Below are 27165 nucleotides of genomic sequence, written 5' to 3'. Positions count from 1 at the left end.
GTGGCGCGCTTGGCGGCGGCTTGATCTTACTCCTTCCATGAGAAAGTGGAGTTGAGGATGGAAACCTGACTCCATGGCATCGCGGGCTTCGCCGGTTACTCTCCCTCTGATCTCAGACGCTATGGCGAGCTTGATGGTGATAATAACAAAAAGATGAATACGGTGGCATAGATCTAGGGTTTCATTCTCTCTTTTCTTCCTCTTCTAATTTTTTTGAACAAGTAGATTTGAGACTGACTATTTGTTTGAACAATTGGGCTTAGAAATTTAAACTAGTATTAATTAATGGGGGTTTCATATTTTGCCATAAATAAAATATGTTATGGAGGTTTTTTAAAACTTCCACAACAAATCCCATAAATAAGCAAAAATCTTGTAGTGTTAGCCTCACCTTATCCATTCGTCCATGTGAAGGAACAGCCCACAAATCTTATATCAAAAGGTTCATTTGTCTAAATTGTATCTCTAAATCATTGGCTTTGAGTGTATGTGATTGGATTTTTTTGTACTTTTTTGTTTGTCCCAAAACCATATTAAAGTCATCATAAACTATCCATATGATATATTGGATGATTGGCCAAGAGTATTTAGCAAATCCTAACTTTTTTGTTTATTTTTAGTCTTTGGGTATCTCTAAAAGTCTGTTGCTCTCCAATTTTGTTCAAACTCTTTCATAGCGATTTCCATGTCAATATGATTAACATTGATTAATATTGAGAGAGTTAGTAAATGAAAATTAGTCAAAGCATAATTACTTTATATTTCGCACTCAACTCAATGATTTTATTCATGCTAATCTAATTTTTCTTCAATCTTTATGGATTTTTTTAATGTATTTCTAGCTCTGATATTCCTTAATTAACAAGAGAATCATATAAACTATCAACCCATAATCCACTATACAAAAGATTATGGGATAAAACAAAGAATAAACTACTATTTCTATCCATAAATGTTTAAAATGTTGACAAAAATATCCAAAAAAATAAAATAAAATAAAACTAACGTTATACCATCCGTTTGACAAAAATACCCAAACTTTAAGTTTTTATTGACTTTTTTAAAAAATATCACACTAAATTCTTAAATTACCCTCATCTTCTTCACCATCTCCACCATCACCATCACTATCACATGCTGGCCACTCCTCCCACAATCACTTTCCAACCCACTACCCCATACTTATACACAGACTCACCTGAAATCCCAACTCCCATTTCTTACACTTTTTACCACTGTTGTCATCCTCTCACCGTCAATAACTTGCTGCCATAAGATCTTATTTTGCCCAATTCTTATTTGCTACTTTCATTCTAAACCACCATCATCAAAAAATAATAAATTTAGAAGCTAATAACAAAAGCTTACAACAAAAATAAAAAACAAAAACTTACAGTCCAAAATTTTTAAATATTATAAATAAAATTTAAACAAAGAAATAAAATAACAAGAACAATAACAAAAATAAAAATAGTTAGAATCAACAAAAAGAAATAGAAAAACTTTTAAGTATACCGATATACTAGTATTTCAGTGAATTTTAATCGTTGATCTTAATTATATATAGTATATATATTTTTTATAATTAAGATCAGTGATTAAAAATACTAATATACTGATATACTTACAAATTTTTCAAAGATAATGAATTCTCAATCAACTTTAAGCAGCTCAAAATTCCAAATCTTGTTATTGTCCCTCTCACTACCGCATGAACTCCAATGCATCGAACTCATATTCATCGTTCTCATTGAATTCACCTTAGGAACCAAATTGTTATATACTATAAATGAAGCTCATTAAATGTAATATCTATTTATAAATATATTTAAAAAATTTAAGATATTCTATGATAATGCTTCAACTTGCTAAATATTCAAGATTCAAGAACAAATTTTAGAAGTTAGAGAAACATGAGTTCAAAATTTTGACCAACTTGAAAAATCTAAAAACCTAAAGAGTTAAAAGTAAAATTGACCAGAAATTTGATGGCAAGAAAATAAATTCAAGCTTTGTAAGGTGGGTATATTTGTGAACTTTTTTTAATATTGGGTGTGCAATCAGATGAACTCCATAATAAGTAATCATCCCAGCAAATAAGTGATGTGACAACGTCGGTATGCCCGTTAAGTGTCATTATGCACTGTAATGTATCAAGATCCCAAACCTGTAGATAGCAGGGTAACAAATATCAGATTCACTATTGGTTTAGAAGAAAGAAAATGAAACAAAAAATTACATAGCTAAAGGGGAATAGTGTGCAAATTACATGAAGCATATCTCACATTGAAATAAATAAATAAACAAACTCCTAGTTGACAGAAAACACTACCTTAATGCTATGGTCCATGGATCCAGAATAAAACATCTTGTGACATCCAATAGCAAGACAAACCACTAGTTTACTATGACCACTTAGTGTTGCAACCATTTTGAAAGGAGACTCAGCTTTGGGATCAGAGCTACATCTCCAAGCATAAATAACACCATCCTGCAATTTAAATAGATTATTTAAAAACTAATGGACAACAGAACTAGCTGAAATGTCATAGTTCTAATCAAACAACAACAGTAGCAAATGGCTAACTATAAACAAAGGTTGAATTACAACAATCTTAAATCACTGCAAGGTAATTTACCTTTGCTCCAGCAAGGAGGATATCATTGCCAACATTCAAGGAAAGGACTTGCCCTTTAGGTCCATCAAGAGTAACATCTACACCCGTCTGAATATTCCATGCTTTAACAACAACCACAATCAAATTATAAATTTACAGTTAAAGCTCCTATACATAAGATACCATTATTACAATAAAAAAAGAGGAATGAAGTATGATCTTACCTTCACAGCATTTTTCACACCAGCAAAAATTCATGAGCCCTCAGTTATGAGTGAGGTAACTTCAGAATTAAGATGGATCATGTTAACACAACGACCAGTGTTGCAGTCTCATGCCCGAACTATGCCGTCAGTGCTACTAGAATAAAGTTTGTCTGAACCAGCCGGCAGTGCAATCCCAGTGATTGCCTGTCAACAAAATTTGAATATTAGCATAAACAAATCCAACTCAATGGCACTTATTAGTTTAACTAGAGTAAACATCTTAGAAATAAATTTTCTCGCCCTCAAACTTATTTCAATTGCAATATTCACGTAACTTCCAAATTAAACCAAGACAATTAACTATAGAATTAGTTTACCAAATACACTAAACTGGATGTACTTTCGTGTGTTCATATCAAATAATAAGAGGTGGAATCAGACATGTATATACCTTTTTATGTTCATGAAGCTTTAAAAGTGTAGAAAACCCATCACCATAAAACCATGAATGAAAATTCTGACGCAAGTCACCATGCACACAATTGTCAGTCATCCAATATTTACAAATACTGCATGATTTATCTACAGAAGCCTTAGCAACAGTGGCCACATCTTCCACATCTACAGTCTTTTCAATCAATACAGCCTTTTGTTCACACTTGGTTGGCTTCTCAATAGACATAGCTTCTGGTCTACACTCAACAGCCCGTAGTGCACAACTTTCTGGTTTCTTGAAGGCCTTGGGTGCGCAATTTATTGACTTCTTAACAGAGGAGCTGGCCATCTTCTCAACGGACGAATGAGGCTTCTTTGAATGCTTATATGTCGTATTGGCATTATAGTATACATTGGATAGCAAGGTTGGTAAGCTATGCGAAAATCGACAAGGATTTATGTTGCATCTCCCAACTATCCAATACTTACATGTTGGTGGTGTTGTACGATGGAACTGTTCAGTCCTCCTTGTTGTTGTTATAACGGCCATGATACTACGAAATAAAACACATTCCATATAACATCAGGCACACAGTATTCCCATCAATAAGACCCTTCATTGCTCATTAATCTCTTCCAAAACTTAAACAACAACCCATTTAGAAGAAGCTGCAGAATCCATTGCCTCCTCAAAATCCAAACTCTGTTACTCCAATTCTCTATTAACCCAACTTAACACCACTTAAGTAAAATACAATATGAACACTAAGCAAAAAAAGAGAGAGATTCCAAAGAAGGTAATGTGCTAAGAAGCAAACCTGAGTTAAGAGTAAAATTGAGATCGAAAAGTGCAATAAAACTAATAAGAATTAGAATCACTGAATCAGAGTCAGAGAGATTCAGCAAAGAAGAGAGTGTTTGTAAAATAGTGTAATTTGAGATTTGAGATTCTGTTGACCCTTCGTCGCAAGATGTGGCCGGATACCTTTTCAGACGTTACTCCTTGAAGATGTAAAATTCCTCTTGGTAGATGTGTGCACAATGGGACTGTCCAGGGTTAGCTACCGCACATGTCAGGTTAGTTGTATAATCGACAAATGAGCTCATTAGCCATAGGGTAGGCATGCATCATTTGCATTTCTTTGATTTTGTTTGGGTTTGATTACTTGTCATGGTTTGCTTAATTGTACATATTAAATGTCTATATGCTAATTGTCTTACCTAGATTTACTTGTGTATTCCTTGTATTACTTTATATGTGTTTGTATATTTTGAGAGGTCCCTCTTGTTGGTATTGGTTGACGCTGAGGACTGTCTTTGATGAGATGATTTTTAGCTCCCTGGGTAGATACAGTGGCTCATCTCACTTGCTCTGGGTGGAGATATGATGAGTTGATTTAGAACCTGAGAATTTGAACTATCTGAGGGTTGTTCCATTGGACTGTTGGAATGTTGTGGTGAATTGTGAAAATTAATGAGATCAGAGTATTAGATTAGAATCACTTAAGTTAGTTGCCTGAATTACGGATTAGAAAGAGCCTAGGAATGGAAATGAATTGGGTGGAAGTTTAAGATTGCTTAGTGAATTTCCTGCTACCTTATATTGTATTTATTTAGTATTTTTACCGTATTGGAAACCCATGGATCGGGAGTTCCCATTTCGTATATATCTACTATTTTTCAGATGTAAATTCTGGTGCTCCATGATGAGTTGGAGTCAGACTGGAAGCTGGCAAAGTGATCTTGAGCTCCGTTTTATATTTTGCTTAGATTTCTCTCCTCCTTTATTTTGGAAAACTTTATTATGTATACGTACTTCTTTTTGGAACTTGCCTATAGAGATTTTGATGTATTTAGGAGAGATAGAAAATACTATTATCAACTACTTTTGTTATTGTAACCCTAACTGACCTAAACTTTGTAGGTCGTGACTAGCGGCTATTATACTTATGTTCATATATATTCTGTCTAAACTCTATTCTTCCTTTATGTTTTATTCTATCCCGTTTATCCGAATGCTTCTCATCGATACGTGTGTATGTTATGCTAGCAATTTTCTTTTAAGTTTCTTTCAGGATTCTCGGTTAATACTTTCCTCTATTAATTATGTATATACATATCAACTCCACCTTGAGTCGTACCACCTTATTATCATTGACTTATGACTCGAGTATAAGGATTTGCATATTAGGGTGTTACAAATTGCTTGGAATGCCTCAAAACAATCTCTCTCACAAATGAATTCTCTAAACCCACAATTCCAAGCCAAACAAAGGCCATAAAAAATACCAAACAACTCATATCACATAATGGAACCTGTTCATACCCTGGGTTGAGCTATCCGACATGGGATGATTAACGACAAAGCGACCGACCTCTTCAGGTCAAGCAGACCGACTTCTTCTTAAAGAACTCGGCCAAATCGACAGGAAAGCCCATAAAGGGCCCAAGTAGAGGAACACGACCCAAATCCAAAGGCCGTCCAAGCCTATAGAGATAAGGGGGGTTCCCTCGAAGATAAGCTGACCTCAACTCAAAGATAAAGATAAGATAAGATAACTAACTTATCTTATCTAGAAAGGTCACTCTACAACTGCTATAAATACACTGGAGCACCCAGGTATAACTCATACTCTGATTCTACATAAAACCTGCTTTATACCCATGCTAACTTAAGCATCGGAGTCTCTTGCAGGTACCCCCCACCCTCCGGTGACGAAGGATCAGCAGTGCAGTCAATCCAACAAGTCGGACGCACCCGCTCCGGCCGTCATCCACCGACCGGACACGTCGGCTCCGACCAGTGCAGAAGATCTCGTCCGAGATCGACCTCCAGTTTCAGGTAACCCTCGGAACATTGACGCCGTTGCCGGGGACCTGGAAGTCATCCCAACACCATGGCGGACGACCATGACAACGATCACGATTCAGATCTAGAAAACAGAACGCCACACAAAAACGCGGACACCCCACTAAAAGACACCCCGGAATCCAACGGAGACAAAAATCCAGCAAACCCGGGAGCAATAGAAGCACTTCAAGATCGCTTGAAGCAACTTGAAAAAGAAACCCAACAACAACGAGAAATCGGGAAGGATCTACAAAGAGAGATACGGCGACGTCGAGAATTGGAAGAAAAATTACAGCAATTAGAAGCCGATCTCAAATCAAAGGCCCCTCGGATCACTCCTGAGGAAAGCTCACGTAAAGAAGAGGATCCATTCACCAGGGAGATCATGAAAACCAAAATTCCAAAGGACTTCAAACTCCCAGATATGATTTTATATGACGGTACCACAGATCCCAACCACCATCTCAGCAATTTCAGAAGCAGAATGTACCTTACCGACGCCTCAGATGCCGTTCGCTGCAAAGCTTTCCCAACAACTCTCACGAAGACAGCAATTCGATGGTTCGACAACTTACCTCCAAAGTCCATCTCAAACTTCGACGACCTGGCCAAAAAGTTTCTGGCCAGATTCTCCATCCAGAAAGATAAAGCCAAGCACGCCCCCAGTCTACTGGGGATCAAGCAAGGAGATCGGGAGAGCCTCCTTAACTACATGGAAAGATTCAACAAAACATGCATGGACATACAAAGCTTACCAACAGAGGCCGCCATCATGGGACTCATCAATGGCCTACGAGAGGGACCATTTAGCCAATCTATATCAAAGAAGTACCCTACCTCATTAGACGAAGTACAGGAGCGAGCAGAAAAATACATCAACATGGAAGAAAACGCTCGGTTGGGAAAAAACTCAAAATCTGGGAACCCCTACCGAGATAAAGACAAGGAATCCAAAAAAAAAAGAAGATCGACAGGGGGAGAAAATCAAAAAGTACCATAATTACACTCCTCTCAGGGCATCCCTGGTCGACGTGTACAAAGAAGTCTGCCATACAGAGAAAATTCCCCCGGCGCGACCACTCAAAGGCAAAAGGGGGAGCGGAAACCGGAAGAAATATTGTGAATACCATCGAGTTCGAGGGCACTCCACCAACGAGTGCTTTGACTTAAAGAATATCATAGAAAAATTGGTGAGAGAAGGAAGATTAGATCGATTTCTGGCTACCCGAGATGATGACCAAAGAAAAAGACGAAGGGACGAGGATGACGGACGAACTGAACGATCACCTCGGACACCAGAAAGACACGTCCACAAGATACACGGCGGATTTGCAGGAGGAGGGATCTCCAAATCATCTCGAAAAAGATATCTCAAAGAAGTATATCAGGTCGAGGGAAAGGAGGAAGCACCCGACATCCCTGCGATAACATTCACTAAAGAGGACGCATTTGGCATCATCTCGGGACACGATGATCCCATGGTCATTACTGTCATACTGGCAAACGCCAATCTGCATCGCACATTAGTGGACCAAGGGAGTTCTGCCGATATCTTATTCAAAGCAGCCTTCGACAAACTCGGCTTAGACGAAAAGGAGCTTAGAGCATACCCGAACAGTCTGTTCGGATTAGGAGATACCCCAGTACAACCACTGGGATACATATCGCTACACACAACCTTCGGAAAAGGGAGCCAATCTCGGACCCTCAAGATAGACTACATCGTGGTCGACGTAAGTTCAGCCTACAATGCTCTAATAGGTCGGACAACACTTAATCAACTCGGCGCAATAGTCTCAACTCCACATCTATGCATGAAATTCCCAACCACAGAGGGGATAGCCACGATAAAAGCAGATCAAAAGATGGCATGCCACTGTTATAACGAAAGTCTAAACCTTAGAGGCAGGGGAGAAGAGTTTCATACAATCGAACTGGGCAGAGTCCAGCAACGAGAAGAACTCCGTCCGCAACCAGAAGGCGAGATAGAGAAGATTCAAATCGGAGACACCTCGGACAAAACGACCAATATTGGCACGATCCTCAAAGGAGACTCAAAAGAATTACTGATACAATTCTTACGAGATAATGTCGATCTCTTCGCATGGAAAGTCGCGGACATGCCAGGCATAGACCCTAAGCTACTGTGCCATAAATTGGCGGTCTACCCAGGATCTCGGCCGGTGCAGCAGAGACGAAGGAAACTCGGGCCAGAACGATCCAAAGTTGTGGAAGAACAAGTACAAGCACTACTGGAGGCAGGATTTATAAGAGAAGTCAAGTACCCACTATGGCTAGCCAACGTCGTCTTGGTGAAAAAATCAAACGGGAAGTGGCGAATGTGCACCGATTACACCGATCTCAACAAAGCCTGCCCAAAAGATCCATACCCACTCCCAAACATCGACGCTCTGGTAGATGCTTCCTCCGGATATAGATACCTCTCGTTTATGGACGCATACTCGGGATACAACCAAATCCCCATGTATTCGCCAGATCAGGAAAAGACATCGTTCTTAACACCAAAGGCAAACTACTGCTACATCGTGATGCCTTTCGGTCTCAAGAACGCAGGAGCTACTTATCAAAGGCTAATGAATAAATTTTTCTCAGATCACATAGGAAAAATCATGGAAGTTTATGTGGACGACATGTTGATAAAGACACAAAGCGAAGACACATTATTATCCGACCTGGCTCGAGTATTCAACACCATAAGGAAGCACGACATGCGACTCAATCCCGCAAAATGCACCTTCGCAGTAGAAGCAGGCAAATTCTTAGGTTTCATGCTCACACAAAGGGGAATTGAAGCAAATCCAGACAAATGTCAAGCCATACTCAACATGAAGAGCCTAACCTGTGTCAAAGAAGTACAACAACTCAACGGGAGATTGGCCGCCCTATCCCGATTCTTAGCAGGAGCTGCGATAAAATTCCTCCCCTTCTATGCTACGTTAAGAAAGGGAAAACAGTTCGAATGGACGACAGAATGTGAGCAAGCCTTCCAAGACTTCAAGGAGTTCTTAGGACAGCCACCTATCCTATCCCGACCACGAGAAGGAGAACCGCTCATCTTGTATCTCACAGTAGGGAACCAGGCAATAGCCTCGGCACTAGTCAGAGAAGATGAAAATGGGCAACAATCTGTCTACTTCATTAGCAAGGCACTACAGGGATCCAAGCTGAACTACCAGAAAATAGAAAAATTTGCCTATACTCTTATCCTAATATCTCGACGACTCCGCCCGTACTTCCAGGCTCACACCATTAAGGTTCGAACTAACCAGCCCATAAAAGGAATATTGCAGAAAACAGATCTAGCAGGCAGAATTCTACAATGGGCAGTCGAGTTGTCAGAGTTCGATCTCCAATATGAAAATCGGACGGCAATCAAATCACAATATCTGACTGACTTTATCGCAGAATTCACAGATGCCCTAGAAACTCCTACAGAATAGAACCTTTACGTGGATGGTTCTTCAAATAAAACTGGAAGCGGTGTAGGCGTGATAATAGAAAGCAACCAAGGAACCCAAGTTGAGCTCTCCCTCAAGTTCGGGTTCCCAGCCTCAAACAACCAGGCGGAATATGAAGCATTATTAGCTGGTTTGAAGCTGGCTAAAGAGGTCGGAGCTCAAAAACTCAACATTTACAGCGATTCACAAGTGGTTACATCACAAATAACAGGGAGCTACCAAGCCAAAGATCCCACCATGAAAAAATATTTGGATAAAACCAAAGAACAGCTCGGACAAATCGGGGAGTATAAGATCTGCCACATACCCCGCGAACAAAATGTCCAAGCTGATGCACTCTCAAAACTAGCCAGCACCAAACCAGGGGGTAACAATAGAAGTCTCATCCAGGAAATGTTGCAGAACCCGTCAATCTCGGAAGAGGAAAAAGTCCTGACTATAACAAGTCAGGACCAAGGATGGATGACCCCTATAACCAACTACCTCAAAACAGGAACGCTCCCCACAGAAGAAAAGGAGGCAAAGAGGATAAAAAGGGAGGCACAGTACTACACCATCCTAAACAACATCCTGTACAAAAGAGGAATCTCAACACCTTTACTAAAATGCGTGCCGACCTCCAACACAAGGGAAGTGCTAGAAGAAATACACGGCGGTATTTGTGGCAATCATCTCGGAGCACGAGCTCTCGCCAAAAAAGTACTCCGGGCAAGATTTTATTGGCCAACTCTACAGAAAGAAGCCACAGAATTTGTAAAGACATGCCCACTATGTCAGAAACATGCCAACTTTCACATCGCCCCACCAGAAGAGCTCATCAGCGTGACCTTGCCTTGGCCGTTTGCAAAATGAGGACTCGATCTTCTCGGCCCCTTCCCACAGGGATCAGGACAAGTTAAACTCCTCATAGTAGGGGTAGATTACTTTACAAAGTGGATCGAGGTAGAGCCCCTAGCCAATGCCACCGCTCAAAGAAGCCGGAAATTCTTATATAGAAACATTGTCACGAGGTTCGGGGTTCCATATTCAATAACCACAGACAATGGCACTCAATTCACAGATGCAGGCTTCAGAAGACTAGTAGCTGACTTGAATATAAAACACCAATACACCTCCGTTGAACATCCACAAGCCAACGGACAGGCCGAAGCTGCTAACAAAGTCATACTAGCCGAATTAAAACGGAGATTACAAGATGCAAAGGGAGCCTGGGCAGAAGAGCTTCCACAGGTCCTATGGGCATATCGAACAACGCCACATTCCACCACAAAGGAATCCCCATTTCGATTAGCATACGGAATAGAGACGATGATTCCAGTAGAGATTGAGGAAGGGTCGCCCAGAGTAGTTCACTACAATGAGGGAGCAAACTCCCAACTTCAGAGAGAAGAGCTCGACCTGTTACCCGAACTCCAGGAAAGAGCTCGGATCAGGGAAGAAGCTCTAAAGTGCCGAATGGCTTCCAGATATAATCAAAAGGTAGTGCCGAGAAGTTTTGCAGAGAATGATCTCATCCTAATCCGAAATGATATCGAAACAACTCGACCAGGAGAAGGAAAGCTGGCAGCAAACTGGAAAGGACCCTACCGAGTTGTTGAAGTACTTGGAAAGGGCTACTACAGACTGTCTGAACTCGATGGATGAGAGCTTCCCAGGTCGTGGCACGCTTGCAACCTAAGAAGGTATGTACTACAGTTAAGAAGAGATAAAAGATCTCATCATTGGATGCACTCTTTTTCCTGAAAAGGTTTTTTAATGAGGCATCCAGTTGAGACTTAAACAATCCCATATGTATCTATTTGCACTTTTCCTTTAAATAAAATATATTATAGATATTCTACAAAGATTTCAAGACGCATTAATCTGAAGCATTCATCGTCCGATTATAAAGCAACAGATCGGCAGAAAGTGAAAATGCGATTCACCCAAAGGACGATCTAGAGATGACAACCACTTTCTATAAATCGGCAAAGATGAACACAGAATAATGTAAGAAGTTATCGAAAGTGATCTAAAAAAGAACCTGACGAGGTCTTACGGATCGCTAAAATAATAACTTAGAGACTGGTCGAACATTAAGAAGTCGAACCAAGTCAAACCAAGTTATAAGTAAACCCTGGAAAGAGGTCTGGCCAACCCTATTAAAGAGGATTACTTTAACTTAGAAGGGCCCGACATAACAAAGTCAGCCCAAAACGAAAAGTTATTAAAGTAGTCCCTGAAAGAGATCTGACAAAGATCCAAGAAAGAGGACAACAAAAAATAACTTAAGGGAGACCGACATAACCAAGTCGGACTCCTACTACCAAAAAGTTATCAAAGTAGTCCCTGAAAGAGATCTGACAAAGATCCAAAAAAGAGGACTACAAAAAATAACTTAAGGGAGACCGACATAACCAAGTCGGACTCCTACTACCAAAAAGTTATCAAAGTAGTCCCTGAAAGAGATCTGACAAAGATCCAAGAAAGAGGACTACAAAAAATAACTTAAAGGAGACCGATACAACCAAGTCGGACTCCTACTACTAAAAATTTATCAAAATAGCCCCTGAAAGAGATCTGACAAAGATCCAAGAAAGAGGACTACAAAAAATAACTTAAGGGAGACCGACATAACCAAGTCGGACTCCTACTACTAAAAAGTTATCAAAATAGCCCCTGAAAGAGATCTGAAAAAGATCCAAAAAAGAGGACTACGAAAATAACTTAGAAGGGGACCAACGCAAAGGAATCGGTCACAAATACAGAAAACTGAGTAACAAGTTGGATCTATACAATCACAGCCTCAAAGGATCCAAGATACAAGCAAATAAAGCAAAGTAATCCAAGGAGGTCGAGCAGCATGATTCCGAACATCAATAGAAAAACAAAAAAGATGTCAAGTCAAACAACTGCTTCTACTCTATAAAGTTATAAGGCCTCGAAGGCCACCAAAACCTACCACAAAGAGATCACAAGTTACCTTTTGTTTTTCAAAATAAAAAGTTGCTAGACAGGCAACTAGGAAGCGTCAATAAATAAATAAAAAAGTTCTAAAAGAGCCCACAAGCCGGGCCAACTACACAAATTTTCAAGAAGAGATCAACAAGCATCGGGAGCCTTCTCGGCAGCATCAAGACAAGGAGAAGGAGGGTGAGTCTGAATCGGCACAGCATCCACAGTTCCATCCTCCCGATTCAGGATCTGACAATCCGAGTCGGGCACAGCAGGAGGAACCGAAGAGGTCGGCACTTTGGTAGAAGACACAGGGGGAGGAACAACATCATCATCATCACCCTCATCATCAGGGACAATCTTGCCATCCCTGACTATAATATCCAGGCTAAAAAGGGTGAGGTCGGCTTCGGGAGCAATGACCTGAACTTGCTCCCTCAAGTTCTCATAAGCAGCAGTCACGCTGCCAACGAGATGACTTTGGAGCTCAGCATAATCTTCCCGAACACTGTCAAGCTCCCCCCTCAGGCGCATCACCTCCCGATAAGATGAAAGGTAACTCTCCTTGTGCATCAGGACTGCGTCCGGAGCCAACCTCAAAGAAGCCGCCAATGACTGAGAACTCACCTCCTCATTCTTCAAGTCCTTCTCCAACTTGGCTACCTTCGTCTCAAGCTCCTCCTTTAACTCCTTCATCCGATCAAACTCTTGTTTTGCCTCCTCCATAAACGCTTTAGTAGCGTGGAGAGGGAGATTCTGAGCAGTCCGATATATGGCAGCCGACATATACGCCATCTTCACATGATTTCGGGCCATAAATTCCAAGTGATGGAGGATGGACACATCGTCCATGGAGAGAGTGCCGTAGGGACCGATTTGTTGATCCATGAATTCAATAGCATTAAAATCAGGAGCATCGAGGTCAAAGAGTTCAGTAGTCTTTTGTTTTTTATTGAGAGGAGCAGCAGAGGTAACGTGAGGATCTACCAAACGAACTCGGGGTGTAGGGATCACTTTCTTTACCCCGGCGGAACTCTGCACTGATGGCTTCTCGCGCACTTGGGAGGATCCCTCCCCAGCCGCCTTGGCAGCGACATTCCTGGCAGCAGTCGCCCTCTGCGCCCTCTTAAAAGCTTTCATGTATTCACTATTCTTCATTGCCTCTGCAAATAAAATAGAAAATCAGTTACAACTCAGACAAGTCGGAAAGACAGCTACAAGCAACATACACGGATAATAAAGAATACGCAAAGATACCCAGTTCAGTTTGAAGAAGAGAATGATTGGTTAGAAATTTCTTTGTGTTGAGATGGGGAGCTTGACCCCAGCGTTCTTCCAGGATAGTCACAAAGGCTCGCTCAGCATCATCCAACATCTCCCACGAATACCTGGAGACCCTCACGTCTTTTTGCCATTCCAAGGGAAAAGCAGGTTCGTCATTTTCATCCAGAAAAAAGGGCCGAGCTCCTTCAACAGCTCAGACCTTGAAAAAGTAGTTTTTAAAATCACGGAATGACTCGTCAAACATGGAGAAAACTTTCTTTCCCTGGGTAGAACGAAAGGAGGCCCAAGCTGACTTCTTTTTTACCACACCGAGCTTAGTCAAGACAAACAGATAGAAAAAGAGAGACTGGGAAGCAGGAATACCAAAGCCATTGCACAGCAATTGGAAAATTTTAATGAAACCCCAGGAATTGGGGTGAAGTTGAGAAGGGGCAACATTACAAGACCATAACAGGTCGGTTTCAAATTTGGTAAAAGCAAGGGTGATACCCAGCTGACCAAAGAAAAAATCATAAGCATAAAAGAAAGGGCGACCATCAACAACCCGAGTTGAAAAGCAGACTCTCTCGTCAGAAGAGGGAGGGACAAGTTCATAGTTCTTCTCATCACCAGAATTACTACAGACACTGTGAAACTGCCTAAGCTGAGCACAAAATTCAGAATCAACCAGCGAGACACACATGAGAACCATGGAGTCCACCCAATCGGCCATACCCACGGGAACCTGGGAAGGCATCTCTACAACGTTATTTCGGGAAGACATGAGATCAACTAAATCCTACAAAAGAAAAGAAGAATGGATTACTCAAAAACATCTCGGACAGAGGGCAAAACATCTCGACGGACGAATAAACAAAAAGGGAAAACCCCAAGACTTAAGACAAAGGTCTTGGGGCATCCCTTGGAGGCAATAAACAAAGAAAGGTCTTTAAGTTATTTTCTACAAACCGACATCCCGGCACTCATCAAAATAAAATCCAGAAAACAAAGGAAGCAAAAAATGCAAAAGGTCCACCCTCCTACAGTCTATCGGCGGAAAAACAGCAAAGGCGCAAACTTTTTCGAAATCGAGCAAAAAATCATCAACAATGAGCAAGCACTAACACCAAACACGCCAAATAGAAATCATCAAAAGGTGCAAAACTTTGTCAGAATCAAAAAGAAATCTCCAAACAAAGCGAGGAACAGATGCAGATTCTCTATCGATATCAGACAGGAAAAACAACCAGAAGCAACAACAAAACCCTAGAAAACCTCGACGGAAATTCCAAGAGAATGTGTAAAAGAAAAGTCAGGAAAAACACATTACAGTGACAAGCGAATACAAGACCACGAAAAAGATTCAAACTTTCCAACATGCAAAATCAAAGCTTCACTAAAAAACTAAAGACGAAGCTATGAAAGAAGCAAGAAAGCTAGTACCAACCTGGAAAAAGTAGCAAGCTTCAGGAAAATTAAGGATGGAAGACGAAATCGGGAATTGCCCTCTCACGAGCAAAGAAGCACGAACAAAAGCAGTACCACAGAAAGAAACGCGAAACTACAAAAACGCTGGGCAAAAACAGAAGCTTCAAAAAAATCACCAAGCGACGTCGCAAGAAAAGTTGAAATGTGGGTGAAAGGCAGAAAATGAATAAGTGCGAAGAAGTTACGAAAAGGGCGAAGGAGAGAAACCGTTTCTTGAATGCAAAATTCAAAAATAGAGAAGTTAGGGGAAACGGGGTAATTAAATGCCATTAAATGCGGATATTAAAACCGCTTGCATTCCCAAAAAAGCGCTAATACAAAAGCGCGCGCTTATATAGGAAAAACGTTCTACATTCAAAAGCTGCTACAAAAAGGATTCGACAAAATGCTTGAGTTCGGCTTCGCTACAAGAAGGACCGAAGTTAAGGACTCGATCTTGACAAAGAAGACCGAGCTCAAGCAGGGGCACTGTTCATACCCTGGGTCGAGCTATCCGACCTGGGATGATTAACGACAAAGCGACCGACCTCTTCAGGTCAAGCGGACCGACTTCTTCTTAAAGAACTCGACCAAATCGACAGGAAAGCCCATAAAGGGCCCAAGTAGAGGAACATGACCCAAATCCAAAGGCCACCAAGCCTATAGAGATAACGGGGGTTCCCTCGAAGATAAGATGACCTCAACTCAAAGATAAAGATAAGATAAGATAACTAACTTATCTTATCTAGAAAGGTCACTCTACAACTACTAGAAAGGTCACTCTACAACTAACTTAAGCATCGGAGTCTCTTGCAGGTACCCCCCACCCTCCGGTGACGAAGGATCAGCAGTGCAGTCAATCCAACAAGTTGGACGCACCCGCTCCGGCCGTCATCCACCGACCGGACACGTCGGCTCCGACCAGTGCAGAAGATCCCGTCCGAGATTGACCTCCAGTTTTAGGTAACCCTCGGAACAGAAGCCATAGGGATAGCACCTAAAGAACCTTTAATCCAGTTGTCCAAATTGTCTCGAAGAATACAACCAAACCTAGCTATATTTTAAGAGACCAAGATACTAGCATCACAATTGAATTTGACCACAAAAGGAGGAGGAGGAATCCAAGAGAAAGAAACAGAGTTATAATTTATATGTATGTCAGAATCAAAAGCTTCTCCAAAATCTTGGTTGATTGCTTAATTAAAAACACAACCTTTAAAGTGTCCCAAGTTGTATTTCAGTTGAACGTATCATTAATACAGTCTCCCCGAATCTACTAAAGCGCAGCCGAGAAGAGGTATTCATAAGCACTAGTATTACGCGGGTTCCAGTTATCGAAGTTCATGGTGAGATCATCTCGAGTTCGGCCAATGCCCAGGTGATTTCACACATCTTAAGCTTTAACACAGTCCCTAAGACAATGAAAAATATCCTCTTCTAACAGATTGCACCGAAGACAAATTGCAGAACCAGCCAAACCTCTGCAAAGCCGAAGCCAGCTAGTTAGCAGGGCATTGTGAATACCAAGCCACATAAGAAGTTTAATTTTTTCTGGAACTCGCAATCGTCAAAGCCAAATATAGTTATCATTAGGATTTCACGCAATTTTCTATTACAAAAGCCAAGAGTAACCACTCTTAGTCGAATAGTCTTTATTACTAGAACTATACCAAATCCATCCAAGGTCAATTGCACCGTGCCGCACAGGGAAGATATTAGACAACTTTAGTTTAAAATTTTCATCAATGGGAGTATATAGAACATTCCAATTTCACTGGTCAAGAGATCAAACATCGCCCACCTTTAAGGTTGTGACTGTTAAATGAACAAAAGGAATAAATCTGGTGAGACAACTGGTTGGGTGCCAAGAATCAAACCAAAAGGATTGATCAAGAGAACCAGTACTTTAAGCCAGCCCACCCTGCATCACTCTCTTAGTATTCATGATATCTCGCCAAATTCCAAAAGCATTAATTGGGACCGTTGCCTCCAGAATAAAATCATGCAATACATATTGATGAACCTAAACTCTGACCCAAAGCTTATAAGAGCTATAAAGGAGTTGCCACAAAAGCATACCCATTACCAGGTTCACACATCTCGTATCTCTAACACCCAAACCACCGAACTTGCAGAGGGTAATAATTGTATCCCACTTAACAATATTTAAGCACGTTTCATCTATTTTTTCTTTTCAAAGAAAAGTTTGCATTACAGCATCAATTTTCTTGCAAAAAGAGGTAGGGAAAAGAGAGACTTACATTTCATAAATAGGTAATGCAAAAGCCACAGATTTAATCAGACAAAATTTATCTGCTTTATTGAGAAGCTGGCCCTTCCAATTTATCAATCTAGGCTTGATTCTATTCAAAGAATCCATAAATCTGGCTCTAGAAGTTCTGGGGTGCTCAATGTTTATCCCTAAGTATTTCCCAGATCATTAGTCAATTGAATCTAAGAAACTCTAGTCAAGACCTATCTTCAACTATTAAAGACACTCTTGGAACATAAAGCTTTTGATTTCTCAAGATTTATCTTCATACTTGAAGCCTTACAAAAAAGATCCATAGATCCTATGATGTTCTAAATTTGAGACCCGCTGGCCATGCAAAATAAGAGAAAATCATCTGCGAACCTGAGGTGGGACAACCGAGGACCTCCCCGAGAGACGGCCATAGCTTTCCAATCACCAAAACTAACTTGTAATTCAATAAAAGTAGACAACCTCTCCGTACAGATGACAAGGATGTAAGGTGACATGGGATCTCCCTGTCTAAGACCGCTCCAAAGATGAAACCCCTCCAATTTAGCATAATTCCATAAGATGGACAGATTTGATGCCTTTACACAATTCAAAATCAAGTTGATGATAGCCTGAGAGAACCCAAAACTAGCAAGAAAATCCTCAAGAAAATCCCAATCAACTCTATCATACGCCTTCTCCAAGTCAATCTTAAAGGCAATGGCACCTTTCTTCCTCTTAAGAAAATGAATCATCTCTTGAGCCACAATAATATTATTCAAAGCACCCCTACCATGAATAAAGCCCCCTTGAGTTGGGCTAATGATCTCCTCTAAAAATAGTCGCAACTTGGTGATAATCTTTTATATGACATTATAGAAACTAATAGGGTGAAAATAATTGAAGGCACAACGTGCCTCACACTTGGGGATAAGAACAATAAGCGTTTCCACCAAGGAGTCACTCAAGGGACCACCAAGAAAAGCAATCTGAACAGACTTCCAAACTTTTTGCCCTACAACATCCTAGTGATAGATATTTTGGAAAACGAATTCCAACACCCAAAACTCACCGGCAAGTGTACCGGGTCGCATCAAGTAATAATAACTCACATGAGTGAGGTCGATCCCACAGGGATTGAAGGATTGAGCAATTTTAGTTTAGTGGTTGATTTAGTCAAGCGAATCAAGTATTGGTTTGAGTGGTTTGTAATTGACAGAAGCTAAATTGCATGAATTGTAAAGGGAGAGAGAAGAATTGCAATAAATTAAAGAGAATTAGAAAGTAAAAGTGCTGAATCTTAAAGAACAACTAAGTTAAATTGTAGAAGCTTAGATTGCAAGAAATGTAAATAACTGAATCTTAAAGTGCAAGAAATGTAAATTGCTTGAATTATAAAAAGAATTGGGAGCTGGGGTTGCAGAATTTAAACAAGCAGAAGTAAAAGACAATTAACAAAGAAGTAGAAGAAGAATTAAGATGCAGCAGATTCAAACAAGAAAAGGAAAATTTCTTTGAAAACTAGACAGAAAGTAGAATGCAGTTCAATTGCAAAAAATTAAAGGGAAATTGAAGATCTCAGGGGTGGAGGAGACTAGAAAACAAGTCTAGATCACAAGTCCTTCCTTGATCCAATAAGAACAATTGCAAAAGAAATGGAAAAGTAAATTTCAGAAGAGTTAGAAGATGAAAGCAGTGAAGAGAATTTAGATTCAAATTTCAATTTCTAAAATTATGCAGAAAAATGACAAAGAGATCTCAATGTGAGATTGAAACAGAATTTCTTCAATTCTTCACCCAAGATCCAAGACAAGAAGTAGATAATGCAAAGGTAAGAACAAGGAAGAAGAGAGATCAATTCTCCTTCCCAATTCTCCAAAAAGGAAATCAGAGATCCAAAATCAAAGTAAAGCTCTCAAAATTACAAGTTAAAATTCTAAAAGAAAGTAAAAGTTCTATCTAAATCAAACTAGCTTCTATTTATACACTTCCTATTTTTGGATTTTTGAATTTGGAGTGGGCCTTTTAATTTGGTGAAGAATTGAATTGAATTGGATTTTAATTTGAAATTTCAGCCCATATGTTGCTTGCTCCCAGTGGTGTGCTCAGCTCCTGGTGAGAGCGTAGCATTGTGGCTCATGTCCTTGGCCCTTTGTTGCGTGCCAAGCTTGGGTAGCACCAGGGTAGCGCTCTGCTCTCCTTGAGAGCGCAGCATCATGCTGCCTTGGAGCTTGTCTTATGTGCACCAATCCTCCCTGGGCCGTGTCCATGTTGCGCGCATCATGCCTCCTTGGTCGTGTCACACTTGCGCAAGGAATAAGGAGAGTAGCGCTCTGCTCTTGGCAAGAGCGTAGCATTTGTACTCCAAGGGAAGGTTCCTGGTTCGAATCTTGCTAGAGGCATGCGCTGGCCAATTTCTTTTGTGCACAAAGTGGCGCCTTGCTTCTTGCTTCCTTGAGGTGCTTTGTTTGATCCTTGGGGGTAGCATTTTAGCTATTTTTGGCTTATTTTTCTTGGTGAGTAGCGCTTCCTTCCTTCCTTAGGTGCTTGGTTCGAATCTTGTGGCAAGCATTGGCAACCATTACCCTTGAATTTATTTTTTGGTGAAGCCCGATAATGCTCTTGACAAGAGCGGAGCATTATGCTTCTCCCATTTCTTTCTTGGTTCATTATTGTACTCCACTCTCAAGGAGAGTGACAAACCCCAATTTGACGGTTTGTTTTGCATTGAATTTAGAGTATTTTGATAACCTTTTGTCACATTTAGCCTAAGAATTAGCATGGTTTTGTTATCTCTTCCATAATTGTGCTTAAGTGTGAAAACATGCTTTTTAAGCCTTATTTTGATGAATTCTAGTTTCTGTTTGATTCCATAAGATGCCTTGATGTGTTTGCTAGTAATCTCAGGTTGAAATAGGCTAGGCATGAATCAAAGGAAGCAAGGAAGAAAGCATGCAAGTGGAGAGAAGCACAAAAAGTCAAAGAAGCAAAGTCAGCCGTGCACGCGTACGCGCACAAGGCGCTCGCGCGCACATTGCGAAACAGGCCAAGGACGCGCACGCGTACCATGCGCGCACGCGCCGATGATAGCACATGACCTCATTAATGCAACACGTGCCTGGCGATTTGAGAGGTTTTCTGAACCCATTTTTGGCGCCAAATTGCTAAGGGAAAGGAATAAAAGGATGAAGGATTAAGGGGAAGGCATGAGGAGAATAATCATCATCACTCCCAACCACTAATCATTTTTTAGTTTTGAGAGTTAGTTTCTAGAGAGAGAAGCTCTCACTTCTCTCTAGAATTAGGATTAGGTTTAGTTTAATAATCTTAGATCTAGATTTTAATTCATGCTTTCATCTCCTTCTACCTCTCAATTCTTTGTTGCTACATTCATCTTCTTCTATTCTTTAGTTGTAATTTCCTTTATGTTGTTCTTATGTTTTGTTGTAGATCTACTTTTGCTCCTTCTATTTTCTTTCAATTCAATTAGAGGTAATTCATAATAATTGTGTTCCTTTTGATTGTTGTTGTTAATTCCTTGCCATAATTGTTGTTAGATTCTATTTTTGTTATCAAATTACTTTGCTTTTCTTTTATGCCTTCTAAGTGTTTGATGAAATGCTTGGTTGGATTTTAGTATAGATTTTGTTCCTCTTGGCTATGGTAGAGTAATTAGTGACGCTTGAGTTATCTAATTCCTTTGTTGATTGATAATTGGAGAGATTGCTAATTAGTTTGGAGTGCACTAAAGCTAGTCTTTCCTTGGGAGTTGGCTAGGACTTGTGGCTCAAGTCAATTCATCCACTTGACCTTCCTTTAATTAGTAAGGGTTAACTAAGTGGTAGCAATGAACAATTCTCATCACAATTGAAAAGGATAACTAGGATAGGACTTCTAGTTCTTACACCTTTCCAAGAGCCTTTTATAGTTTTTAGTTTATTTTCATTGTCATTTACATTTCATGTCTCTTATCCCAAAAGCCCAAAATACAATCCATAACCAATAACAAGACACTTCATTGTAATTCCTAGGGAGAACGACCCGAGGTCCAATACTTCGGTTTATAAATTTTAGGGGTTTGTACTAGTGACAAACAACTTTTTGTATGAAAGGATTATTGCTTGGTTTGGAAACTATACTTTACAACGAGATTTTATTAGTGAATTTCTAAACCGTCAAAAATCCATTCATCAAAATGGCGCCGTTGCCGGGGAATTGCAATGGTGTTGTGTTATTGGTTATTGTACATATGTGAATATTGTGAATAGGTTTATCTTTTGTTGTTTCTTAATTTTTGTTAGTTTTATTTTGTTCTCTCATTATGAATTCTCACCACTTTGGCTTTGAGTTTGGTTCTAAGTGTGTTGTAGGAAATGTGGACTTTAATGGCAACATGTACCATGGATGGAACCAACAAAGATGGGAAGAGCCTCAAGGAATTGATCACTCCTATTGGCAACAACCTCCGGATACTTATAGGTATAATTTCCATCCTAATGCATGCCAACTTAGCGGCTATGATGATTCTTTTTGTGACACTCAACAACCACCATCATATGCCTATGAATCTCATCCTCAACATGAACCTCAACCATTCTCACAAGCCTTTCATCACCAAGCACCACCCTATGATCCATATCCATCATATAACCAATCATCCATACCATATTTTTATGGCCATTATGAGCAAGAACCTCTAAAATCACCACAACCATATCAAGATCACTACCAAGAACCACCTCAATACACACAATCTCCACAACCTTACCAAAAAGAACCACCTTTCTATTATGAACTCTTTCTCCAAAACAACGAACCTTCCTACCCACCACAAGCCCCAATAGACGATTCTCTCACTTTGTTACTTCAAGGACAAGAGGCCGTGAAACGGGATACACTTGAATTCGTGACCAATTTGACCAAGGTGGTGCACACTTTAGCCCACCAATGCTTGAATACTCAAGGTACTTCCGCGACCACATGGGAAAAGTCAAAAGAAGAGCAAAGCATGAAGGAGAGATTGGAAAATTCGGTGAAAAAGGAGAAGTCAAATTTTGTGTTGGAACAATTGGAGGAGCCTATGATCATTGAAGAAAAGGAAGAGGTGGTTGAAGATTTAGGAGATGTTGAAAGTCCAAGGGAATGTAGTCTCATGGAGCACTCTTCCAAGGAGCTTGATATTGAAGTTGAAGAAGGTGCACAATCTCCAAGACATATCATCGTTGGAGACTTGGAAGGGGTTTATCAAGAAATGGATTCAATCATAGATGAATTGATCTCTACAATGGAATCCTCTCCCATTGGACATGGAGTTGAAAGTATAAAAGAGTGTGCACAACCTCCCATACCCTTGGTGAGCAATGAGAAAGAGAGCTACCAAGAGGATACCATTAGCATGGTGTATATCGAAATTGAAGAATATGAAGAGGTTGACCAAGAAATGGATTTATTCATCAATGAGTTCCTATCCAAAATTGAATCACCTCCCATTAGGCAAGAAATCAAAGTTCTTGAAGACAACACCAAGCTATGTGATAAAAGGGAAAAGGTTGGAATCAAGGAAGCTCGCAAAGAGGTGGAAATACACAAAGAAGAGCACAAGGAAGTAGACCTTGCATGGTCTAAGTGTGGGGAAGCCTCTCTCCCCAAATTACCATCCAATACAACTTTCAAGTGGGTAAAATTCTTATCCATAAGCTTTACTTTCTCGCTTGAATATGGTTTGCTTGAAAATGATGGTCAACTTAGAACTCTTTGTGGAATTAAACGTAAAAACGAGTTGTGTAGTGGTTGGAAAATAGGTGTTAAGCTTATCAAGGCCAAGGCCTCAAGGTATAGGGATGATATTGGGACAAGGATTGCTTTATATGGATCTAGGAGGAAGCATTGGTGGAGTAAGGAGAATTCTCTGTGTCAATCACCTTTATGTCAACCGCTCATCCGACAAAACCATGAAACTCAACTAACGGATGGGTGTGAAGACAAGATATGGGATCCCGGTTCGCTACATGAAGACCAACTATGGGGACTCATATCCTGGGTAGAACTTTGCCCAAGCTTGATGAAAAGGGTTGGAAATTCTGTCAACCAATTGAGGAGCAAAGATCCTTGGAGATTCAAGGATGAGTACAAACATAAGCCACCATGACAATAAGCATCTCAAAATGTCCAACTTAAGGACTTAAACTAAAAGTTCTAGGTGGGAGACACCCCACCATGGTAAACTCTTTCCATTCTCTTTTGAATTTGCCTAATAAGTGATTTGAGTTACCATTGTAGGTAGATATTTCACATAATTTGTTTGTACAACTTAATTGTTAGCTTAGTCACATGCATGTTGTGTTTAGTAGTAGATGAATAATATCAAAAATTACATTTTTGTGAATTGTATGATGGTAGAGTGAATAAGAGTTGTGAACATGATGAGCGGATAATTTATACGCTTTTTGACATTGTTTTTAGTATGTTTTTAGTAGGATCTAGCTACTTTTAGGGATGTTTTCATTAGTTTTTGTGTTAAATTCACATTTCTGGACTTTACTATGAGTTTGTGTGTTTTTCTGTGATTTCAGGTATTTTCTGGCTGAAATTGAGGGACTTGAGCAGAAATCAGATTCAGAGGTTGAAAAAGGACTGCTGATGCTGTTGGATTCTGACCTCCCTGCACTCAAAGTGAATTTTCTGGAGCTACAGAACTCGAAATGGCGCGCTTTCAATTGCGTTGGAAAGTAGACATCCAGGGCTTTCCATCAATATATAATAGTCCATACTTTGGCCAAGAATTGACGACGTAAACTGGCGTTCAACGCCAGCCTTCTGCCCAAATCTGGCGTCCAGCGCCAGAAAAGGATCCAAAACCAGAGTTGAACGCCCAAACTGGCACAAAAACTGGCGTTCAACTCCACAAATGGCCTCTGCACGTGCTACACTTAAGCTCAGCCCAAACACACACCAAGTGGGCCCCGGAAGTGGATTTATGCATTAATTACTTACTCATGTAAACCCTAGTAGCTAGTTTATTATAAATAGGACCTCTTACTATTGTATTTGACATCTTTGGACGCATTGTTCTTAGATCAAGGGGGCTGGCCATCTCGGCCATGCCTGGACCTTCACTTATGTATTTTCAACGGTAGAGTTTCTACACTCCATAGATTAAGGTGTGGAGCTCTGCTGTTCCTCAAAGATTAATGCAAGTACTACTGTTTTCTATTCAATTCATCTTATTTCGCTTCTAAGATATCCATTCGCACCCAAGAACGTGATGAAGGTGATGATTATGTGTGACGCTCATCACCATCTCCCCTATGAACACGTGCCTAACAAACACTTCCGTTCTACATGAAATAAGCTAGAATGAATATCTCTTAGATCTCCTAACAGGAATCTTCGTGGCGTAAGCTAGAATGATGGCGGCATTCAAGAGAATCCGGAAGGTCTAAACCTTGTCTGTGGTATTCTGAGTAGGATTCAATGATTGAATGACTGTGACGAGCTTCAAACTAGCGAGTGCTGGGCGTTAGTGACAGACGCAAAAGGAGGGTGAATCCTATTCCAGCATGATCGAGAACCGACAGATGAATAGCCGTGCCGTGACAGGGTGCGTGAGCATATTATTCACTGAGAGGAGGGGATGTAGCCACTGAGAACGGTGATGCCTTTGCATACAGCCAGCCATGGAAAGGAGTAAGACCGATTGGATGAAGATAGCAGAAAAGCAGAGGTTCAGAGGAACGAAAGGCATCTCCATTCGCTTATCTGAAATTCCTACCAATGAATTACATAAGTATTTCTATCCCTATTTTATTATATTAAATTCGAAAATACCATTATCACTTTATATCTGCCTGACTGAGATTTACAAGGTGACCATAGCTTGCTTCATACCAACAATCTCCGTGGGATTCGACCCTTACTCACGTAAGGTATTACTTGGACGACCCAGTGCACTTGCTGGTTAGTTGTATCGAAGTTGTGACAATTATGAATTAAGATCAAAGCACCAAGCTTTGGAGCCATTACCAGGGATTGTTCGAGCCTGGACATCACAATTTCGTGCACCAAGTTTTTGGCGCCGTTGCCGGGGATTGTTTGAGTTTGGACAACTGATGGTTCATCTTGTTGCTCAGATTAGGTAATTTTCTTTTTGTTTTATTTTCAAAAATTTTTTAAAAAAAAATTTTTAAAATTTTCTCATCTGTTTTCGAAAAAAATAAAAATGTTTTCAAAAATAAATTATTCTATGGCTTCAAAATTTTTAAGAATGAATTCTAGTGTTTCATGAAATATGTTGAATCATATCTGGCTGTAAAGCCATACCCAAACTACTTTGGGATTGGTATTCAACTAATCACTCCAGCCCATGTAATTATATGTTGCAGCCTGGCTGGCTGTAAAGCCATGTCTAAATTTATTTGGACTGAGGCAGCAATTTGTTATCAAGAGCAAGCTAGTTGGAGTTAATCCACCTGCTACTGTTTCTAATCTACATGCTAAAGCTTGGCTGGCCATTTGGCCATGTCTAGTGTTTTGGACTGAAGCTTTCATTGAAAGCTTGGCTGGCTAGTGAACCATGTCTAATTCCTGGACTGAAGCTTTAGACTAACATGGCAAGATTCCTGGAATTCATATTAAAAATTTTGGAATTCTTATTTTTTCTTTCAATTTTCGAAAATATAAAATAAAAATCCAAAAAAATTAGAAAATCATAAAAATAAAAAATATTTTCTGTTTCTTGTTTGAGTCTTGAGTCATATCATAAGTTTGGTGTCACTTGCATATGCATCTTGCATTTTTTTTTCGAAAATATCATGCATTCATAGTGTTCTTCATGATCTTCAAGTTGTTCTTGGTAAGTCTTCTTGTTTGATCTTGATGAATTTTTGTTTTGTGTCTTTTCATGTTTATCATATGCATTCTTGAATTCTTAGTGCGTAAGCATTAAAGAATTCTAAGTTTGGTGTCTTGCATGTTTTCTTTGCATTAAAAATTTTTCAAAAATATGTTCTTGATGTTCATCATGACATTCATAGTGTTCTTGGTGTTCATCTTGACATTCATAGCATTCTTGCATGCATTCATTGTTTTGATCTAAAAATTTCATGCATTGCATATTTTTCTTGTTATTCCCTCTCATCATAAAAATTCAAAAAAAAAAATCAAAAAAATATCTTTCCCTTTTTCTCTCATCAAATTCAAAAAATTGAGTTGACTTTTTCAAAAATTTTTAAAAATCAAAGTTGTTTCTTATGAGTCAAATCAAATTTTCAATTTGAAAATCTTATCTTTTTCAAAATCTTTTTCAAAAATCAAATCGTTTTCAAATTTCTTAGTTATTTTCGAAAATTCCAAAAATCTTTTTCAAAAATCTTTTTCTTATTTTTATATAAAAATTTTCGAAAATAACTAATCAATTAATGTTTTGATTCAAAAATTTCAAGTTTGTTACTTACTTGTTAAGAAAGATTCAAACTTTAAGTTCTAGAATCATATCTTGTGATTTCTTATGAATCAAGTCATTAATTGTGATTTTAAAAATCAAATCTTTTTCAAAACTAATTTCAAATCATATCTTTTCAAAAATATCTTCTTATCTTATCTTTTTCAAAAATATCTTTTCAAAATATCTTTTCTAACCTCCTAACTTCTTATCTTTTTCAAAATTTGTTTC

The 27165-nt window shown here is 39.6% G+C and overlaps 1 pseudogene; it reads right to left on the bottom strand.

Annotated features, from left to right (window-relative positions):
• Positions 1 to 2005: 2005 nt before the first annotated feature.
• LOC107610216 (zinc finger CCCH domain-containing protein 17-like) lies at positions 2006 to 3809 on the bottom strand (annotated as a pseudogene).
• Positions 3810 to 27165: the final 23356 nt, after the last annotated feature.

The sequence above is a fragment of the Arachis ipaensis genome, chromosome B1 (genome assembly GCF_059453495.1).
Source record: "Arachis ipaensis isolate K30076 ecotype BB chromosome B1, ASM5945349v1, whole genome shotgun sequence".
Classification (NCBI taxonomy): domain Eukaryota; kingdom Viridiplantae; phylum Streptophyta; class Magnoliopsida; order Fabales; family Fabaceae; genus Arachis; species Arachis ipaensis.
The sequence above is the reverse complement of the archived record's forward strand: the minus strand, read 5'-3'. Positions and strand labels throughout refer to the sequence as shown.